At 35.0% G+C, this 20,342-nt stretch overlaps 1 long non-coding RNA gene across 7 annotated transcripts in view; it reads left to right on the top strand.

The window, feature by feature from the left end:
* LOC106509776 (uncharacterized) overlaps window positions 1-20,342 on the top strand; it is a 705,874-nt gene that overhangs the window by 560,035 nt on the left and 125,497 nt on the right. The window contains exon 5 of one of the 7 annotated variants that reach the window (XR_014841587.1): window positions 14,697-14,767. The exons of 5 other annotated variants lie outside the window; for them this stretch is intronic. This is a non-coding gene — a long non-coding RNA (uncharacterized LOC106509776). Of the gene's footprint in view, window positions 1-12,067; window positions 14,346-14,696; window positions 14,768-20,342 lie in introns of those variants that run through there. One more of the 7 variants, XR_014841589.1, reaches the window with a different exon arrangement.

Genomic DNA, 20,342 nt, shown 5'->3' with positions numbered 1-20,342 from the left:
AATTCATACTCTAGAAATTTACTCTAAGAAAATTACGACAGATGAGTGCAAAAATGTCTGTAAAAATACGCTTATAAGTGTTATTTATAGATAAGTAGATATTATTGAAAAAAGCAAAAATCTATATCGTCACAATAGAGTATGTTAAGTAAATTATAGTATGCAAAATTTTAAAATTATATAATGAATATTAAAATGAAAAAATATTACTAGTATTACAATTCATGAAAAAAACAAGGCACTGAAATATAAGTAGAGTTGGCATAGTATTTCATAAAATATTTGAGAATGCTTAGGAACTTACTGAAAATACATACAAAAACTTTAAACTGTATTTATGTGTGAATGCTGGATTTCTATTGACTATTTTACATTTATAAATATTTTGTTTCTTTTCTTGCTTTCTGCATCAGAGATTTGGGATTTTGTAGTTAAAATATTTTTTAATGGCCTAATAATTCCACTTTTAGAAATATATTAAACAATATTTGTAATAGTTAATCACCAGCAACTACCTAAATGTCCATGCAAAGAAATAATATGCAACCATAAAGAATATGTAAGAGTGTGAGAATGCAAAAAATATAAAATTAGGTTAAAAAAATACAAGACTAAAGATTATAACATAATCTTCATTTATGTTTATTTCTTAGATAAAAGTTTATAAATGGTATTCAGGATTTTTTTTTTTTTTTTTGCTTTTTAGGGCCACACCCATGGCACATGGAAGTTCCCAGGCCAAGGATTGAATCAGAGCTGTAGCTGCCAGCCACAGCCACAGCAACATCAGATCGGAGCCACATATGTGACCTACACCACAGCTCACGGCAATACTGGATCCTTAACCCACTGAGTGAGGCCAGGGGTTGAACCCACAACCTCGTAGTTCCTAGTCAGATTTGTTTCCGCTGTGCCACGAAGGGAACTCCAAAGTATTTAAGATTTTAAATAATAGCTTAGGTTATCATAAACTATGTTCCTTTTTGTATACAATACTTATTTATATTCTGTGAGATTTCACCAGATTGTAATATCCCAGAAGCAATCATTGTGATCTTATAGTTCTTTAGAAGACATTTTATCTGCTTGTTAGCACATACCCCTGTAGGTCTTCAAAATTTAATCACAGAGTCAACTGTATAGCTTGTGCTGTACAATGCTGTTGTCACTAGCTATACGTGGCTATTTAAACTTAAATTAGTTGTAATTAAATAAGGTTAAAACTTGTGTTCCTAAGTCACGTAGCCATGTTTCAAGTGGTCAGTAGCCACATGTAACTAGGAGTTGCCATAACAAAAGTTAGCATAATAGCATAAGTGCCATTATAGACTATTTCTATCATCATGGAAAGTTTAATGGGAGAGTATTACATAGATTTTTCAAAATAATTCCAAAATTTCTAAGGAAATACAAAATGAAATACATGATTAAAACTCCGTATTTAAAGAAACAAAAATTAATTAATTAATTAATCTATTTATTTATTTATTTTAACAACACCTGTTATATGCTGACTTGGTCAAGAATGGTCAGGAAAACACAAGCCACCACAGACATATCAACAAGAAGAGGAAATTGGCACATAGATATTTAAAGTTTGAATAAACAAAAAAGTACCAGATAATAGTTACTATTCATACATGTATATATACTCTAATATATACTCTAATTAAAACATATTTCATGCAGTAGTTTTATTATTATTTCTGGTGGTAATGTTTAGGATTTTGTATTCAATATTAATATTAAAACATTAATTATTTATTAATTAAATTTTAATAGCACTACCTATGTCAGGTTGTCTTTACCTATATCGACTCATTTACTTGTAAGAAAAATCCTATAGAATATTATTTTTCCATTTAATTCATGTGAAAACTGAAGTTTGGTGACATTCCCAAGAATTCACATTCAGGAAGAAGGCTGATATGAGAATTGAGCAGTTAACTTCCATGGCCATCTGGCAGTAAGGGGATCATCTGAGGCTGCATGTTCCTATCACTCCTCTTAATATGTAATATTTTGACTGATTATTGCTTAAGAACTAAAGGCAAATGAAAAAGCTAATGATTAAAATATTAACACAGTAGTAGGTACTTACCAAAGATTCATGTAACTGCATACAGATTTTGACTTTTCTTACATAAGGCCTTGGAACATTTAGGGCACTCTACTAGTCAATCTACAAATATTGCATTTAAAGCAATTTCCCCTGTCATTTTCATTTCCCATAATTTACCCTTTTATCTATAATGTTAGAATAATTTTTCCATGAGTCACCCAGGGAAGTCATCTCATTACACATGATTTTTATGCCATTTTTATTCCAGCTAGAGATTATGCATGTGTCAACAAGCACAAAGGAAAATGTAATAAAAGGTAGAAACAAATTTCCAAGAATCATACTATCATTGCATGTGGAAACATTTTATTTTAAGGATCATGAGTTTTTGTATAGAGTTGAAGTTAAGAATCTAGAAGAGAGTAGCATAAGAAAATAGAAATAATAAGTGGAATTTAATTTTATTGCATTATTATTTTCTGGCAGGTGTTCTGAATATGTACTTTCCATTAATTGTCAAAGTAAGCTTTTGAGAACAGTATATTATTTTACTTTTGATAGGTAAGAAAACAATTTCAGGCAAAGCCAGACTTGGGAGTCCAGGCCAGTTGGGCCGCATTGGTAATATGCTCTCTTTGAAAGTAGGCAGGATTCTTGTTATTCTTTTGGTGCAGGGTTCATTCCCCATTCACTGAACACAATTTTAAGAGCGTAATATATTTGCTAGGCACTCTGATAGTAACTAGAGATACTGAAGGCAATGAGAAAGTGTTCCCAACAAAAAGAGCTCTGAGCCAGAGGACATAAGGAGACATGCAATCAGACAGTTGCATCCCAGTGATATAATTACTGACAAGAGAATGACCTGAGTCTTGTAGAGGAGATAAAGGTAGCCTGCTTTTGCTTCCAGTTGGGGAAGGCTTTCTTGAGGAAGTGGTGGACATTTAGAGCACAGCAGGGAGTTGTCTATTAATAGATGCGGAAGGCTTTATGCCTGGTAGCTTCCCTAAAGGCAACTACAGGTTCTGACCACATTCCTCTGCACCAGAAACTTTGAAAGCTTTCAGGGATATATATTATTATATAATAATATAAATTGAAAATAATATATTTAATTGTCGGAATTTCATACCCCCCTTGAGATTTCACAACTACCATTATCCCCAGTAATGTCAAATATTGCAGAAATATAAAATATATCTTCTGTTTCTCTCTCATTCTTGATCTGATATAAACTCTATTAATAAAACTCTCTTTTTGCCCTGATTAAACACTCAAAAAATTAAGCCTAGATAAGCACTGATACAAAAATATGTAATATATTTTATATGCTGAATAGGAAAATAGAAATTTTCACAAATACCTTCTTAAATGTTTTAAGATATCCTAGAATAAGCTAGTTATAATCAACTTATGTTACTTAACCTCAAATATATCTCCAAATAAGACCTATCTTTCTAAACTCATATGTAAACAAAACCAAGTTCAATATCTTTTCTCCTTTTAGACACCAAAATCTGTTTTTTGGTTTTTTGTTTTGTTTTGTTTTGGGTTTTTGCATCAACATTTGTTGACACTTCAAAAATGAACAAATGCAGGACCCTTTCTTCAACTGCACCCAGTGGGTCACCTTGTCCAGTCAATTGCATTTCTTCCACTATATTTCTACAACAATTACTATCATTCAAGCCCTCATTATTTATGTTTACTCATAAGTGGAGTACTGAGATTAGTCTTACCTACTTGTACCTTAGCTCAAATCCTCATCAGTTCCCATCTGAATGTTTATAATCACTCCCCTTCATTTCCCATTATTTCTACTCCCTAACTGGGCTCTATGTTTAGCCCTACTTTGTTCCCAGGGCAAATCTAAGAACATGACTGTCTACCAAAACAGTCCTATATGTAGCCCTTATTTATGAAACTAGATATGTGTGGCCTATCACAACATGCTAGGCCAATCATCATTTTGGATATCATTGCACATGATTTTTATACCATTTTTATTCTAACTAGAAATTATGCATGTGGCAACAAGCACAAAAGAGCTCAACATTCAAAATTCTCCATAATCTATCTCATGTCTTATCTTTCCCATTACATTTTCCAACCATAAATATCACCCCATGCTTCCAAACTCCAACCCATAATGAATTTACACATTTCTGAATGAGCCCTTCTCTTTTATGATTCTACATCTTTTCCTTTTCACCCACTATCTCTCTGCTTGTATTTTCTTTTTATTTCTCAAACTCTTCAGCACATCAAATGTTATGTATAGTGCCTTCTTCTCTGATCAAACCCTTGTATTTCATTGGGTAACTCTTTGTGTAAGGTTTCTAGAATATATTTTGTGTGTGTGTGTGTGTGTTTGTGTGTCCTGCTTAATTGTTCCCCAACACCTCAGCATTTTAAATGGGTCACATTAGCAACACTGCCTCCTACTTTTTTATTCCCAACTTCCATTTTAGGAACTCCATCCTATTGATGACCTCTTATTACTCTGGTTGTCCTCAGGTATGTCACATCTGCCTTGACAAATAAGGTCATTTAGCTAAAACACATTTAAAAATAGCAAACTTCTATGACCTGTATGATATGTTGAGACTGATAGAAGAGACAAACTATTGTCAGCTCTCCTGCCTTTACACAGCTGGGTCCATTGGTGTTTTTCATTCCAATTTAGTACCAACTCAGTTACCAAGTCAATCTTTACTCAAGTGTTCAGCATAAAAAAGTACTCACTAAGTTTAGTTAAGATAGAGATCTTAAAACAGGATGCATAGCTGCTATACCATGTAATAGTTAGCCAATGTACTTTTAATGCTGTAATGTAATCTGTAGTGAAAAACTGTCTATATAATCAACCACTGTTGCCAATAAAGTTTGAGCAGTCCAGTGCCCTGAAAGAAGGGACAAAGAGGCTGCCTCCGTGTTGTACATTTGCTGACGCCATGTCCCTCTCCGATTGGGATGTATACTCCCTCGCCCCTGGAGCTGGCCTCCGGCAACGACCCACGGCATATGTAAGTTCCCAGGCTAGGGGTCAAATCACAGCTGTAGCTGCCAGGCTACAACACAGCCACAGCAATGCCAGATCCCGCCACATCTGTGAACTACACCACAGCTCATGGTGATGTCAGATCCTTAACCCAATGAGTGAAGCCAGAGGTCAACCCATGTCCTCATGGATACTAGTCAGTTTGTTACCACTGAGCCACAGTGAGAATTACACAAAGGGTTATAATTTAATTGTGTCCCAGACTGAACAAAGGCTCAATCACCACTTTTCAAAGTGTTATTAGAGCAGAGAATGCATAAAAGGGAATCCTCATATGCTTATTTTTCCCCCTTACATCCTAATGGGTGTAAAATAATGCATAAGTAATTTTTGCATGACAGCATAGTTTATGTAAATTTAATGATAAATAAGGCCAGTAATTTCAGTTTAAATTTTTAAAAAGTCTACAGGTAGAGTTTTCATAATGTAAATAAAATTTTGTTTTTATGAGCTTCTTTCTATTACACAAACACACACATCTAAATATGTAGTGTTTAAAAATATAAACACTTTTATTTTCTCTTTTGTTTTCTGTCATTCACTATTCAGATTTTATTTCCTTGGTTATTGTCTTGAATTATTTGATTAGGAAGGCTCCAAAGTAATCTGGTTACACATGCTTTTTCTTTTTTCATTGATGTTTTTAGAACTTGGATTTAATTCCTTTTGAAAACATCTTTTCTCTACTTAGCGAAGTACCCAATAGATCCTATTGTTTTATTGGGTGTGTGTGAATATGTTTCTGTTTTGTAGATAGGTTCATTTGAAGCACTGCATTCTTAAACATATATAAATTAAATCACCTCAAATATTGATATAAAATAATGCATAAGTAATTTTTGTATGACAACATATTTTATGTAAAAATAAACAGTAAATTAGGCCAACATTTTCAGTTTAATTTAAAAAAGTCTACAGGTAGCGATTTGGGTAATAGGGAAAAAATTTTGTTTAGTCCTATATTGTAGGAGTGATTTGCTCAATGATATTTTAGCTTTAATTCTAAAATGTAAAGCTCACAATATTTTCAAACTCTTAAAATTTATTCCTTTTAGAATTTAAAGATGTAGCAGGAGAATAAAGGTTCCTTGTGCAGACTCTGAGACATAAAGAACAGACATGTGACTGCCGAGGGGTGGGGGGAAGAGTGAGATGGACTGGGAGTTTATAATGCAAACTATTATATTTAGAAAGGATAAGTAATTAGGCTCTACAGTGTAGCACAGGGGACTGTATCCAGTCTCTTGGGATAGAACATGATAGAGGATAATGTGAGGAAAAGAATCTATATATATATAGATATATAAACAGAAAAAGAATATATACATGTATATATATATGACTGGATCACTGCTGTGCAAGAGAAATTGGAATGCAGAGGAAGGGCCCGAGTGGAAATTTAGGAGTCATATCTGCTTTGTTCGTCTAGAGTGGAACTTTTTCTGTTCCTTAGTTCCCAGAAAGGACCTATGTCCTTTTTTCTACTTAAGAGGCAGCATAGGCAGAGTATAATTATCTGTACCTAATTCTAATTTATTGAAGAGAAAACCTGATTGGCCCAGTGTTACTCGGGGGTCTTGCTATACCTTGACCAACTAGCTGTAGCCAGGGAGTGGAAATTTTGAAGCATACACATGGTCTAGCCCTGTAAGAGTGGAAAGCAGTTAAATACACCACCCCATAGGTGATCAAAATCAACAACTATAAGAGCTCTTTATAAGTAACGGAGCTTAATATATTTATGAGTTATAAGAAACTGAATGCAATCAACTTTGACAAGGTAGAGAGAGATTCATATTAAAGGACTATAACAAACTACAGACATGTATAATAACACTCGATTTAAAAATAAATTGAAGTTCCCATTGTGGTGCACCGGAAACAAATCCAATTAGTATCCATGAAGATGTGAGTTTGATCCAAGGCCTCGCTCAGTGGATGGGGATCCAGTGTTGCCATGAGCTGTGGTGTAGGTTGCAGCCACGGCTCAGATCCCATTGCCATGGCTGTGGCATAGGCTGGCAACTGTAGGTCTGATTTGACCCCTAGCCTGGGAACTTCCATATGCCACTTATATAGCAGTTGTGGCTCTAAAGTGACAAAAATCAATCAGTCAATCAAAGAAAGCAAGAAAAATTGCAGAGAAAACATTCTAATCAACAATAACAAATATTAGCCCAGGAAAAACAGTAACCTGATAGCTGATGATTTGGTATATTCTAATTTTTTTATTGTAGTTGATTTACAATGTTCTGTCAATTTCTTCTGTACAGCAAAGTGACCCACTTAGACACATATATACATTATTTTTCTCATATTATCATCTTTCATGTTCTATCACAAGTGATTGGATAGAGTTCCCTGTGCTATACAGCAGGACCTCATTGCTTATCCAATCTAAATGTAATAGTTTGTATCTACTAATTCCAAACTTCCAGTCCATCTCACTCCCTTCCCTCTTGCTTGGCAACCACAAGTTGGTTCTCCATATTTGTGAGTCTGTTTCGGTTCTATGATAGTTCATCTGTGCCATATTTTAGATTCCACATGTAAGTGATATGATATGGTATTTGTCTTTCTTTCTGACTTATTCCACTTCATATGAGACTTTCTAGTTCTGTCCCTGTTGCTGCAAATGGGATTATTTTTTATGGCTGAGTACTATTCCATTGTGTATATGGAATATGTGTAAACCTCATCTTCTTAATCCATTCATCTGTTTATGGACATTTAGGTTGTTTCCATGTCTTGGCTGTTGTTAAGAGTGCTGCAATGAACATAGGGGTGTATGTATCTTTTTTTTTTTTGGTCTTTTTAGGGCCACACCCTCAGTATATGGAGGTTCCCAGGCTAGGGTCTAATCGGAGCTGTAGCTGCTGGCCTTCACCAGAGCCACAGCAACATGGGATCTGAGCCACTTCTGCGACCTATACCATAGCTCACGGCAATGCCAGATCCTTAACCCACTGAGTGAGACCAGGGATTGAACCCGTAACCTCATGGTTCCTAGTTGGATTTATTAACCACTGAGCCATGATGGAAACTCTGGGGTGCATGTATCTTTTGAATTATAGTTTTATCTGGATATAGGCCCAGAAGTGGGATAGCTGGATCATATTGTCGTTCTATATTTAGTTTTCTGAGGAGCCTCCATACTGTTTTTCCATAGTGGTTACACTAATTAATATTCCCACCAACTGTGGTGGAGGGTTCTCTTTTCTTGGCACACCCTCTCCAGCATTTGTTATTTCTAGACTTATTAACAATGGCCATTCTGGCTAGTGGTACATGATTGCAGGTGGTACGTTATTGCGGTTTTGATTTGCCTTTCTCTAATAATTAGTGATGTTAGTCATTTTTTCATGTGCCTGTTGGCCATCTGTATGTCTTCTTTGGAGACATAGATATATGTCTATTTAGATCTTCTGCCCATTTTTCAATTAGGTTTGTTTTTTTTGCTGTTGAGTTGTATGAGTTGTTTGTATATTGTGGAGAGTAAGCCCTTGCTGGTTGCATGGTTTGCAACTATTTTCTCCCATTCCATATGTTGTCTTTTCTTTCCTTTTTTTTTTATGACTTTTTTGCTGTCCAAAAGCTTGTAGCCAAATTCAGATTTATATATAATCTGGTGGCTCATTTTTTAGCTATAAAATTTGAATATAGCAGATATTAATGAGTCTCAATATTATGGTCAGACTACTAAATTCTCATTAAATTTTACTTGAAATCAATCTCCAGTATACTTGTTATAATAAGTTTAAAATTTCTCTCTCCTCTACCCCATATCTGTTTCTCAGTTTTATTTGTGGTTTATGAAAAGTATGAATTTGACATGTATTAAAAATAAAATTATAAATTACAATGTATGAATACTTGGTTGTTAAAATTCCTTAGTTTCTTCTATTAAATAATTGAATATTCATTCCATATTAATGATGACCAAGACTTTTATTATCATTGACATGAATCTAAAAAGTGTTTTATAGGAAAAATCATCAGAGAGCTGTTACCATAACTGATTAATAAATTCAGCTGATGGTTTTGGAAATCATTAAAAACTAGTTAGTTTAATGATAAGATTTGTTTTTAAGTCACTATAAAATTTGTGCACTTGCTTAGAATAAAAATTATAATGTGTTGTTAATACTGTCTGTCCCTTTCTAAAAGTAAAAACAAAGTCTATAGTATGCCCTCAACAATATATGTGTAATAAAAGTGAATAATTCTTTGTCTCACCCAGATCTCTATAGAGATTTATTTTCTCTATAATAAATATAAAAAAAAACAAAGAGGATACACCAAGTGTGAAATTTGTATTTTTAACAAGCTCTCCAAGGTGACTCTTAGGTATGATACTTTAAAAGCAATTTGCTGAGAGTCAATATAACTGAATTTATTGTGAGTTTAGTATAAGCTCCCCCCCCAATCCAAATGGAAAATGAGATTGCAGGTTGTGTTTCACAACCTTAAACGTTAGGGAGGAAAGAAGGACACACATTATGATAAATGTGTGCAAAAATTTAAGATCATTAAAATTCTGATTAGGTCCCTGCCTGATTTTCCAATGACCTGGTCATATTTTAAGCAATTCATCAATCAAGAATAAATATTTAGTGAGAATGCCCAGCATGCTCTAGAGGAGGTGTGATTTCTTCTGGTCCCTGGACATATGGACATATGTTATATTTGCATGATTGATTGTGCATGATATATCAGTATTTCTCCACATTGTTGGCAGGATAGCACTGCTACTATGCCCAAATTGCCCTCAACAGGCTACTTATGAAGGGGAGGGAAAAAAAATCAAAACACAAATAAATGTGTCAGGTTTACATATTAGGCAAACCTAATAGGACCATGTTGAATGCTGCTAAGTTTTCAAATCAGTTCTGCCATGAACATAGAAAGCCTGTGCCTTAACAGCACTCTGATTTTTTTTTTTTTTTAGCACACTGATTAAACCATTTATTTGGAACTCTACTGATTTTTATTAAAAATGTTATTCAGACCAATTGAAATTTTAAAAGTAAATAATTTAGAATCCAATAATCTGGGTATAACTTTGACTGAGTTTCTTTACTAGGTCATCTTTAAAATGTGGAAAAGCATGGGTTCCTTACAGAACACTAGGATAATGAGGGGAAAATGTGATGTTTATCAAATGGTGAGAGCATTATGTGAAGGACTATACAAATATTATTTAAAAGAATCAACTGTTCATTTCAGACAGACCGATGATAAGACTGAAGTTTAAAGTTTGATAACATGCCCTGTGAAAACCATGGGAAGTCAGAAAGTAGTAGGACTTTTGGCTCAAAGTGTAGGAATTTTGAGGAGAGGAATAGGGCAAAGATCCAATTAGGGCAGAAAACACCCAGCAAACAACCGGCAAGTGTGATGCTAGAAATATCTCATGGAGTTTCACCACTCTTGGCTACAATATGTCCATAATTATTTATTACAGTGATTTTATTTCTCATTCATCATTCTTGGTGTATCCTCTTTGTGTTTTTTATATTTATCTATTAATCACTGCCAGGTGCTGTGCTGAGAAATTTACCCACAATAGCTTATTTAATATTTACAGCACCAATCTGAAAATCACACTAAATTGGCCCCATTTTCATTTGTGAAGAAAGTGAACTCGAATAATAAGAAGTAGAAAGGAAAAGATGAAACCTGAATTTAAAACGAAAACCATCTTTACTCCAAAACTCACACTGTGAAACACCTCATTATAATTTCCCCCTAGGGTTTTAAATTATTTTAAACGATATATTAAAAGATGGGTTAATTATGGTTTTTGTTTACATTTTCCTAAATTTCATGTATTTCAATTTTTTTCTATTGAAATATTTTTATCAGTTTAAATTGGACTCCTAACATATTCAGTTCTAAGCTCTAGAACTGATTCTCAGAAATAATTCATTATGCCTTTAATAATAGAAGAAGTAGAAAGGAAAAGATGGTAAAAAGAAATGGATGGTACACCTTACATTTTATAATGTTAGTATTTTTAACATTAATTTTTTTTTTCTTTTAGGACCATAACTGGAAGTTCCCAGGCCAGAGGCAAATCAGAGTTGCCCCTGGCCTGCCACAGCCTATATGCCAAAGCCACAGCAATGCCAGATCCGAGCTGTCTCTGTGACCTACACCACAGCTCACCACAATGCCGGATCCTTAACCCACTGAGTGAGGTCAGGGATCAAAACTGTGTCCTCTTGGATATTTGTCAGGTTTATTACCACTGAGCCACAACAGGAATTCCACAACATTGACTTTTTTGCCAGTAATATGTCTATGACTAATTCCAAGGTTAAAGACTCCACAGTGTAATCTCCCCTCTGACCTTATCCTAACCCCAAGGTAGCCACATAGAGAAGATAAAAATGTGAGAAGTTGACTGTCTGAAAAGTTGAATGAAACTAGTGATCCAAAATTCAAGAAAAGAATAAGGCAGAGAGAAATAAGGAAATAATTGGGCGAGGCCTGCCTGCCACAACTGGATAGATTCCAAGGACTGATGGGCCATCAGGAGCCCTTTCCTCTTAGAATTAAGGCTGTAGAGTCTTAGCCACTCCCTCACTGCCAGTGGGTAGGATGGCTCAATATGGTCCAGTGCACTGGGAAAGAAATGATATAATCATCTAAATAAATCATAGATTATATTTCAAATATTATTTTTATAATATGACTGTTGACTTGAGTCCTGGTTCTGTCATTACTTATTGAAACATCTTAAGAAAGATACTTAATCTCTACCTAGGTTTCCTCATGAGGAAAATAGGGGCTCATAATAGAGTCTGCTTCATTAAGTGATTGAGAAGAGCAGATGCGTTCATACAAATAAAATGTATAAACAGAAAGATGTCTAGTTCATAGTAAGTACTCAGTGATTGCTAATTATAGTGTTTATTAGCTATTTCTGTCTTTTATTACAGACCACACTGTATGGAAAGACAACCCTGGCACAATTCTTGGCACAGAGAAGGTGCTCAGCAAATGTCACTGAATTAAATAATATATTTAAATGTCTCCTCTTGAAATCACTTAACTATTCGTAAAAATGTTGTGTTTATTATTAAAAATCCATTAGGTTAGAAAGAATCCATATATACTCCTAGCCTTATGGATACTACTAGAAATTTTCTTTTATTATAAGTCAAAGCTAAAACTGGTTATTATATATTTTTGGGAAAACTCCCCACTGATAGTCTCTAAGATATATGAATATTTAGATTTCCAATAAAAGAACTCTGATGAGAAGGAAAGATTTGGCTTTGGCAGCTCTTCTAAAAGAATTCTGAACTACCTGCCTGACAAGTCATTACTAACAAAAATGCTTGGTTAAGACATGATTTGTTGTCAGTAATAGGACTGCCTTTCAAAGCAGGTCTTGTAGATTTTCAACCACCAGATTAAGCTCAAGAAAACTTGGTGTTTAATTGTATTCTCTCTCTCTCTTTCACGAATTGTATCCTTCTGTATTACTGTGTTAGAAGGACATAAAATGAAATCTCTTAAGAATGAAGCATACAAGCAAGTTTGGTCTCATGTTATTCACTCCAATTTTCTAGAAGTTTAGCCAAAAGGGATACATTTGGAGTTGTTCCTACCTCACACTCCAAACCTTGAGAAATGCACTTCTCTTTGTTATATAAATATCCTCCTCCTCTACCTGAAAGAGACAGCTTGAGTTTACTTGAATCCACCAGCTCTCCTCTAAGTGATAAGGAACAGTGCACAGCTTGCATATGCTCAGTACCATTCACTAGAGCTGTGAACACTGACAGGCTCCCCAGCCCCCTCCTTCCTCTCAGCTGCCAGGAGAATTTGCTGCTGCCAGAGTCTGTAGCTGTTTCACAAGTTTTCCTTACACTTGTTCTTCTTCCAGAAAGGCATTATATTTCATGAAAGAAGCCTGATCTGGCAGCTAGAAACAAGAAAGTAGAAGGACAAAATATCAGTGTTATAGCTTTATTGGAAATAAACTAATAAAAGCAGAGGTACAGCTGTGTTGGGAGAAAGCATTCTCTAGCCCAGAACTGGGCTACTTCATCTGCCATCCAATTTATAGTCCCTTGGGCCAAGGCAAGACGTTGAGTATAAAGTTATTATATTAAATTAGGTGATCCCTTAAGTCTTTTCTCATTCAAAAATTATACTAATTCAACTAAACATTGGAGTTTTCAGTAAGAAAAATTCAATGTGCCCTGAAGCCTATATGGATTTGCTATATAGACTAGTATGAAAATAATTTAGTCAAGTAACTTAATTTTACAAAGAATAAAACTAAAATCCAAAAAAAGTTAAGTAGCATAGATTTAGGATTATAATTTAGATAATCTAATTTTCAATCTTTTGTTCTTTTCATAAAACTTTATCAAAATTTCCAGTGGACTTTTACCAGGCATTTTCTGGCAACTTGTGGAATGTAAGACTGAAGGGAAAAAAAAGAGAAATCTTTCTGAAGTCACTGAATTCATTTTGTGGAACTCATCCTATATCAAGGTCCTAAAGCATTCAAACCAATGGGTGTTGGCTTTTGAGGCTGGTTTATTTCACATTCACAGGAATATATACAGGACAGGTGACAGAGTAGAGATGTTCAAAGTCATAGGTTACAAATATAATACATATATCTTAAGGTAATTCTGGGGAAATTTTACCTCTGGATAGTATTTTTAGTAAAGGCAAGCAGCTGAGGATTATATTTTGAAAGAGATTTCCTATCCTTTTGTATCCAAGGTCATATTTGTACTCTTGAATTTCAAGAATGTATTCAGGGTGCTTACTCTACATGATTTTATTTCACAATAGATTCACCTTTACAATTTTAACTCTTAGAAATTTGTTCTCTAGGGCCACAAATGTAGAAAATCTAGAATGACTATTTCCTTCCAAACACCTATTCTGGGCATCTGGGCTGAAATGAAAACTCTGGTATAAAATAAATCACTAGAGGTGATCACTGTGGTCTCTCAAATAAGTCAAGGCATCTCTGTCCAAGTTTTCTCATGTATAGATCATGAAGACAAGAAGCCAGTCTATGAATTGTAGCTAGTGTAGAGCTATAGATCATTAATAGAGCAAAACTGTGTGTATATAAAGAATGAAAAAGAAATACGTAATTGAACTAGATCTGGTCAAAAGTAATGAGGTACTCTGTGAGAAGGGGATGAAGTTAGTTAAATGAGTAAATTGTCAAAAAAAAAAAAAGAATAATATTCAAATGAAAAAATTCTCCCAGCCTGGGATAAACCATTCCCAGAATAGATAGACTATATCAGTTTAGGTTAAATTATGATACTGTAACAAATATCTCAGAAATCTCAGCAACTCACAACAAAGGTTTGTCTACTATTGGCTGGCTCTGACTCTGTTTCATGTAATTTTATTCCAATTTTCAGGCTTAGAGAGGAGCCTTTCTGAAAGACATTACCAATCTAATATGGAATATATAAGTTGGAGTTAATGCAGAAATAATTTGTGGGGAATGAGTGTTGGCATTTTCTCTTAAGTATCGTTGTTAATTGATTAGCTAACATAAGTTGTGTGTTTGTGTTTGAGGCCCAGAATGTTGGAATGACACTCCAAAGAGAGGACCACCACAGTAAGGAATGCCCAGAAAGAGACAATAAGTATGTTGAACCATAACACAGTTTACATTAACCTATATGTCAGAAGTGAGATGACTTACATTTGAAAATGTCATGCAGCCTTACATCCCCTCCCAATAAAAATAGCTGTGAAAGTACATATCCCTCCCTCAAAAAATCAAGACTTACTGCCAACCAAATGCCAGACTCATGATTGATGGAGATAGACCAAGTGAACCAATTAATAGTTTGTGTGTAGTGTGATCATGTGTCCCAGTTTGCCAGGGGCAATCACCTTTTACATTCAAAAATGTGTCTTGGAGTTGTATGTTTAAATAATTTCCTAATGAAATGTCAGGGGAAAAAGTGTCCCAGACTAATGGTTGATTACATGGTCATCCCTAGGGATATCTAATTACTGTCCCAACTCAATTATGTCTCAGAAACATAGGTTTCTAAAATCATGGAATTAGGGAAACATCAGCTTACCTTAAGTTGATGTCTATGAGGGTGGAAGGACTCTTTCCCCACATATCCCTATGCCTGAATCTTTCTGGAATTTGGTAGAAATAACTTAACAAAACTAACTGTCACTATTAAACCAAGCAGAAGTAGGGAGAAGTAGTTGTAAATGGCTCTGTAAGTCAAAGGGAAAACAAGAAGAATCTTTGGAAATTGCTATCTTTATTTCCTCCCTTAAATGCAAGTATAGCAAAGCCAGACAGTTTAAGAGCAGAAAATGAGACCATTTCACAAAAGATGAGGAAAATGGCACAACTCTACAAAAGACAATTTGTTGATATTAATCACAGTTCTAAACATTGTACATGCCATTTATTTCAGCAACTTTTCTTCTAGAAATTCTTGTTAAGGCAATGATTATAGCTATAATCAAAGAAGTATTTAGGCAAATACTTTTTAATACCATTTTAAAAACACAATGCACGAGTTCCCATTGTGACGCAACAGAAATGAATCTGACTAGGAACCGTGAGGTTGCAGATTGGATCCCTGGCCTCGCTCAGCGGGTTAAGGATCTGGTGTTGTGTGAGTTGTGATGTAGAACACAGACGCGGCTTGGAACTCGCATTGCTTCGCCTGTGGCTTAGGATGGAAGCTGTAGCTCTGAATAGACCCCTAGCCTGGGAACCTCCATATGCCACTGAGTGTGGCCTTAAAAAGCAAAAATAAATAAATAATAAAAACACGATGTGCTAAGCACTCTGCACACATTTTTATCTAACAACAATCTTAAGTCCAAAAGATCATCCTCTTTCCAAGAAAGAAGACTGTGAACTAAAGATTTTTAATGTGACTTATACCATAAGCAGAAATGATAAACATTTCAATCCAGATATGTCAATCCAGACATATCAGAACTGCTTCCCTATGCTTTTCTCAGAAAATTAGATATTACCTAAAAAAGAAAAATAGCCATCTATTATCTACATTGTATTTAACATATTCTATAAGCAGATAATGACAGTTTTTAAAAAGAGTATTTTAGAAGAGGCCACTAGTACAAATGGCAAGTAGACAACTCCTGTAAACCATCTATAGGAACACTGAAAAAATAAAGCAAAAATATTAAAATTGCATCAAAATACTAGAAAACTGGCAAAGGATTATAGCAACCAAGTCAATGCTAAATGAAGACAATGGTAATTTAGAAAAGTAGAAAAGCTTTGTGGTGTTTTTACTTGCATTGTTCCACCCCCTCCTGACTAAATGACAATCTTGAAGATGGCAGCCTACTTCCCAGCATAGAACCCTGGTCCCTGGTTCCATAGGGAACAGGATAGACTTTATTATCAAATAATTTGTTTGTTTGTTTTTTGCCTTTTACAGCTGCACCCACGGCATATGGAGGTTCCGAGACTAGGGGTCAAATCGGAGCTATAGCGGCTGGCCTATGCTACAGCCGCAGCAATGTCATATCTGAGCTGTGTCTATGACCTACTCCACAGCTCACGGCAATGCCGGATCCTTAACCCACTAGGCAAGGCAAGGGATTGAACCTGTGTCCTCATGGATGCTAGTCAGATATGTTTCCGCTGAGCCACAATGGGAAATCCCCAAAAATTGTGTTTTTAACTATAATAGCATGTCTGGAGCTACCAGAAGACTGACACAGATCCTTGATTTTATTTTGCGTTAACATAGAACTCACACAGTGTGGAACGTGGTAGGCATTTCAAAAAAAAAAAAAAATTGTAAGGCCATTGAATAATTTGCTGTGGCCTGTAGCTAAAGATTACAGTTATGATAAACAATAAAATATCTAAATTCTGAGAATAAAAGTTGAGAGTTTCTATTTAATAAAAGTTTTCTACTGTTTTTCAGAAATTCAAAGGTTCTATTGGAGAATTTAAAAATCCACATGTATTCCCAGGCAAGGCTTATGCCCATAAAATGCCTGAATGGATCCAACACTGAAGTAATACTGTATGAATATAGATTTTACAAAAGTTTTTTTGAAAAGCCACTAAATAAACAACTATAGCACGTGGAAAATAAGAAAAACAAAGCCTGAAGATGGGATGAATCTGGCTTCCAGAGTTATCACATTATATAACTCAAATGTCCAGTGATTTACAAAAAAATTACAAAGCATGAAAGGAAACAAGAAAGCATAGCCCATTCATAGAAAAAATTTCCAGAAACTATCCCTGAGGAAGTCTAGGCATTGGATTTACTAGGCAAAGACCTTAAGTCAACCATCTTAAATATGCTCAAAGAATTCAAACAATACAATCAACCAACTATATATAACATATACAGAACACTCTATCCCAAAACAACAGCATGCACATTCTTCCCAAATGCATAAGGGGTATTTTCTAGGGTAGACCATATGTTAGATCTTAATTAGAGTCTCCATAGATTTAAAATATAGATATCATATCTTCTTTGACCATACAGGTGAAAGTTATGAATAAAAAAGAAGTGGAAAACTCATCAAATTTTGGAAATTAAAACACACTCTTAAAAAACCAATAGATCAAAAGTAAATAACAAGGGAAATTAGAAAATATTTAGAAATGAATGAAAATGAAAATAAAACACACCCAAACTGTGAGATGCAGCAAATTCAGTGCCAAGGAGGAAATTTATAACTATAAATACTGATATAATAAAAGAGAAAGATCTCACATCAATAATCTAACTTTACAACTTAAGGAATGAGTAAAAAGAACAAACAATCTAGACGAAAGAAAAAAATAAAAAATTAGACCAGAGATTAATAAAATAGAGAATAGAAAAATAACAGAGAAAATCCATAAATCCAAAAGTTGGTTCTTTGAAAAAAATTAACAAAATTGGAAAGCCTTTAGGTAGACACTAAGAAAAATGAGGGAAGACTCAAATTACTAAAATTAAAAAGAAAAGTGGGGGAGTTTCCACTGTGGCTTGGCAGGTTAAGGATGCAACATTGCCTCTGTGAGGATACGGGTTTGATCCCTGGGATTGCTCAGTGGATTACAGATTTGGTGTTGCTGCAAGGCTGCATGTAGGTTGCAGATGCAGCTTGGATCTGGTGTTGCTGTTGCCTAAGTTGCAGTTTCAGCTTTAATTCAACCCCTGGCCCCAGAATTACCATATGCCACAGGTAGAATCATAAAAAGTAAAACAAAAAAACAAACAAAATAACAATAAAAGTGGGTTTGATGCTATCATTTTTATAGAAAAAAGATTACATGAAAGTATTATGAAAAATTGTGTGACAAAAAATTAAATAAGCTAGGTGAAGTGGATAGATTCCTAGAACAGCAAAACAAACCAAATAAAATCACAAAGAAATAGATAACCTTAATGGACCTATAACTAGTAACCAGATTGAATCAGTAATCAAAAAATCTTCCAGTAAGAAAAGCCCAGGACCTAATGGCTTGGCTATGGAATTCTACCAAACATTTAAAAAATAACTATTATCACTCCTTCTCAAAATTTTCCAAACAACTGAAGAGGAGAAAATATTTCATAATTCATTCTATGAGAACAGCATTACCCTATACCAGAGCGAGACAAAGACAGTACTAGGAAATAAAAATATAAGCTAATACCTCTTTTGAATATTGATGCAAAAATTATCACATAAATACTAGAAAACAAAATTCAGAAGAATATTAAAAAATATTATACACCATAAACAAGTGGCATCTATTCCTAGAATGCAAGGATGGTTCAATTTACAAAACTCAATCAATATACTACACTACATTGACAGAATGAAAGGGAAAAAACACACTGATCACTTCAATACAGGAAAAAGCATTTGACAAAATTCAACACCATTTCATGTAAAAAACATTACTCAACAAATTAGGAATATAAGAAGTTTCCTCAATATAATAAAATCCTTGGGTGGGGTCTAGGCACTGAGACTCAGGCTCCAGAGACCAGTTCTAGGGAGAAAACTAGGACTGGCTGTGTGGACACAGCTGTAAGGACAAGAGAGAGATGCTCCAAGGCCTGGGGATTGGAATGCCACAGATGAGGGAACCCAGGAAGAGGTCTGGGCCCTCAGTGGAAGCAAGGCACCATTGTTTGGGAGAGCTAAAGGAGGAGGAGGGGACCACCATGGTCTACAGGTGGTGGGGGCAAACCAGTGAAGTCATCTCAGACTCCAGAGGTGGCTGTGGCTGACTACTACTATGGCTCCATGAACAGGCACCACCTGGGGCCCCAGGCACCTCAGAGGACAGCAAGAAGGAGGGCTCTACAACCAAGCACCACCTGTTGCTGCTTCCATTCCTCTGGGATCACGCATACCCTGCCGCTGCCACTTTAGATAAAAGGATTAATTCAAGAAGAAAATATTAAACTCATCAATATATATGCCTCTAGTACAGGAGCACTCAATTACACACAACAAATACTAACACACATAAATGGAGAAATTAATGAGAATAAAATAATATTAGGAGACTTTAACACCCCACTCATATCAATAGACAGATCCTCTAGACAGAAAAACAAAGGCAGCAGAGATCCTGAATGACACAGTGGAAAAGTTAGACTTAATTGATATTTTCAGGACATTACATCTGAAAACTCAGAATAGACATTCTTTTCAAGTACACATGGCATATTCTCAAGGATTGACCATATATTGGCACACAAAACTAAACTTAACAAATTTGAGTATATAAACCATTTCAAGCGTCTTCTCTGACCACAATGGTATGAAACTAGAAATCAGCGACAGGATGGAGTTCCCGTTGTGGCTCAGTGGAGACGAATTCCAACTAGGAACCATGAGGTTGCAGGATTGATCCCTGGCCTTGCTCAGTGGGTTGAGGATCTGGTATTGCCATGAGCTGTGGTGTAGGTCGCAGATGGGCTCGGATCTGGTGTAGCTGTGGCTCTGGCATAGGCTGGCAGTTACAACTCTGATTAGACTCCTAGCCTAAACAACATGCTACTAAAAAACAAATGGGTCAACAAGGAAATAAAAAGGTAAATGAAAAAATACTTCAATACAAGTAGTAATGAAAACACAACCAATTAAAAATCTATGAATGCTTCAAAAGCAGTTCTTAGAGGGAAGTTCATAGCCACATGAGCCTTCCTTAAAAAAAGAAGAAAAATCTCAAATAAACATCTTAACCTACCA

This window comes from Sus scrofa, chromosome 3 (assembly GCF_054392235.1).
Source record: "Sus scrofa isolate SSC_HxYL_T2T_F1_AM1 chromosome 3, Sscrofa_HxYL_maternal_Yorkshire_Landrace_v2.0, whole genome shotgun sequence".
Lineage (NCBI taxonomy): Eukaryota > Metazoa > Chordata > Mammalia > Artiodactyla > Suidae > Sus > Sus scrofa.
The sequence above is the reverse complement of the archived record's forward strand: the minus strand, read 5'-3'. Positions and strand labels throughout refer to the sequence as shown.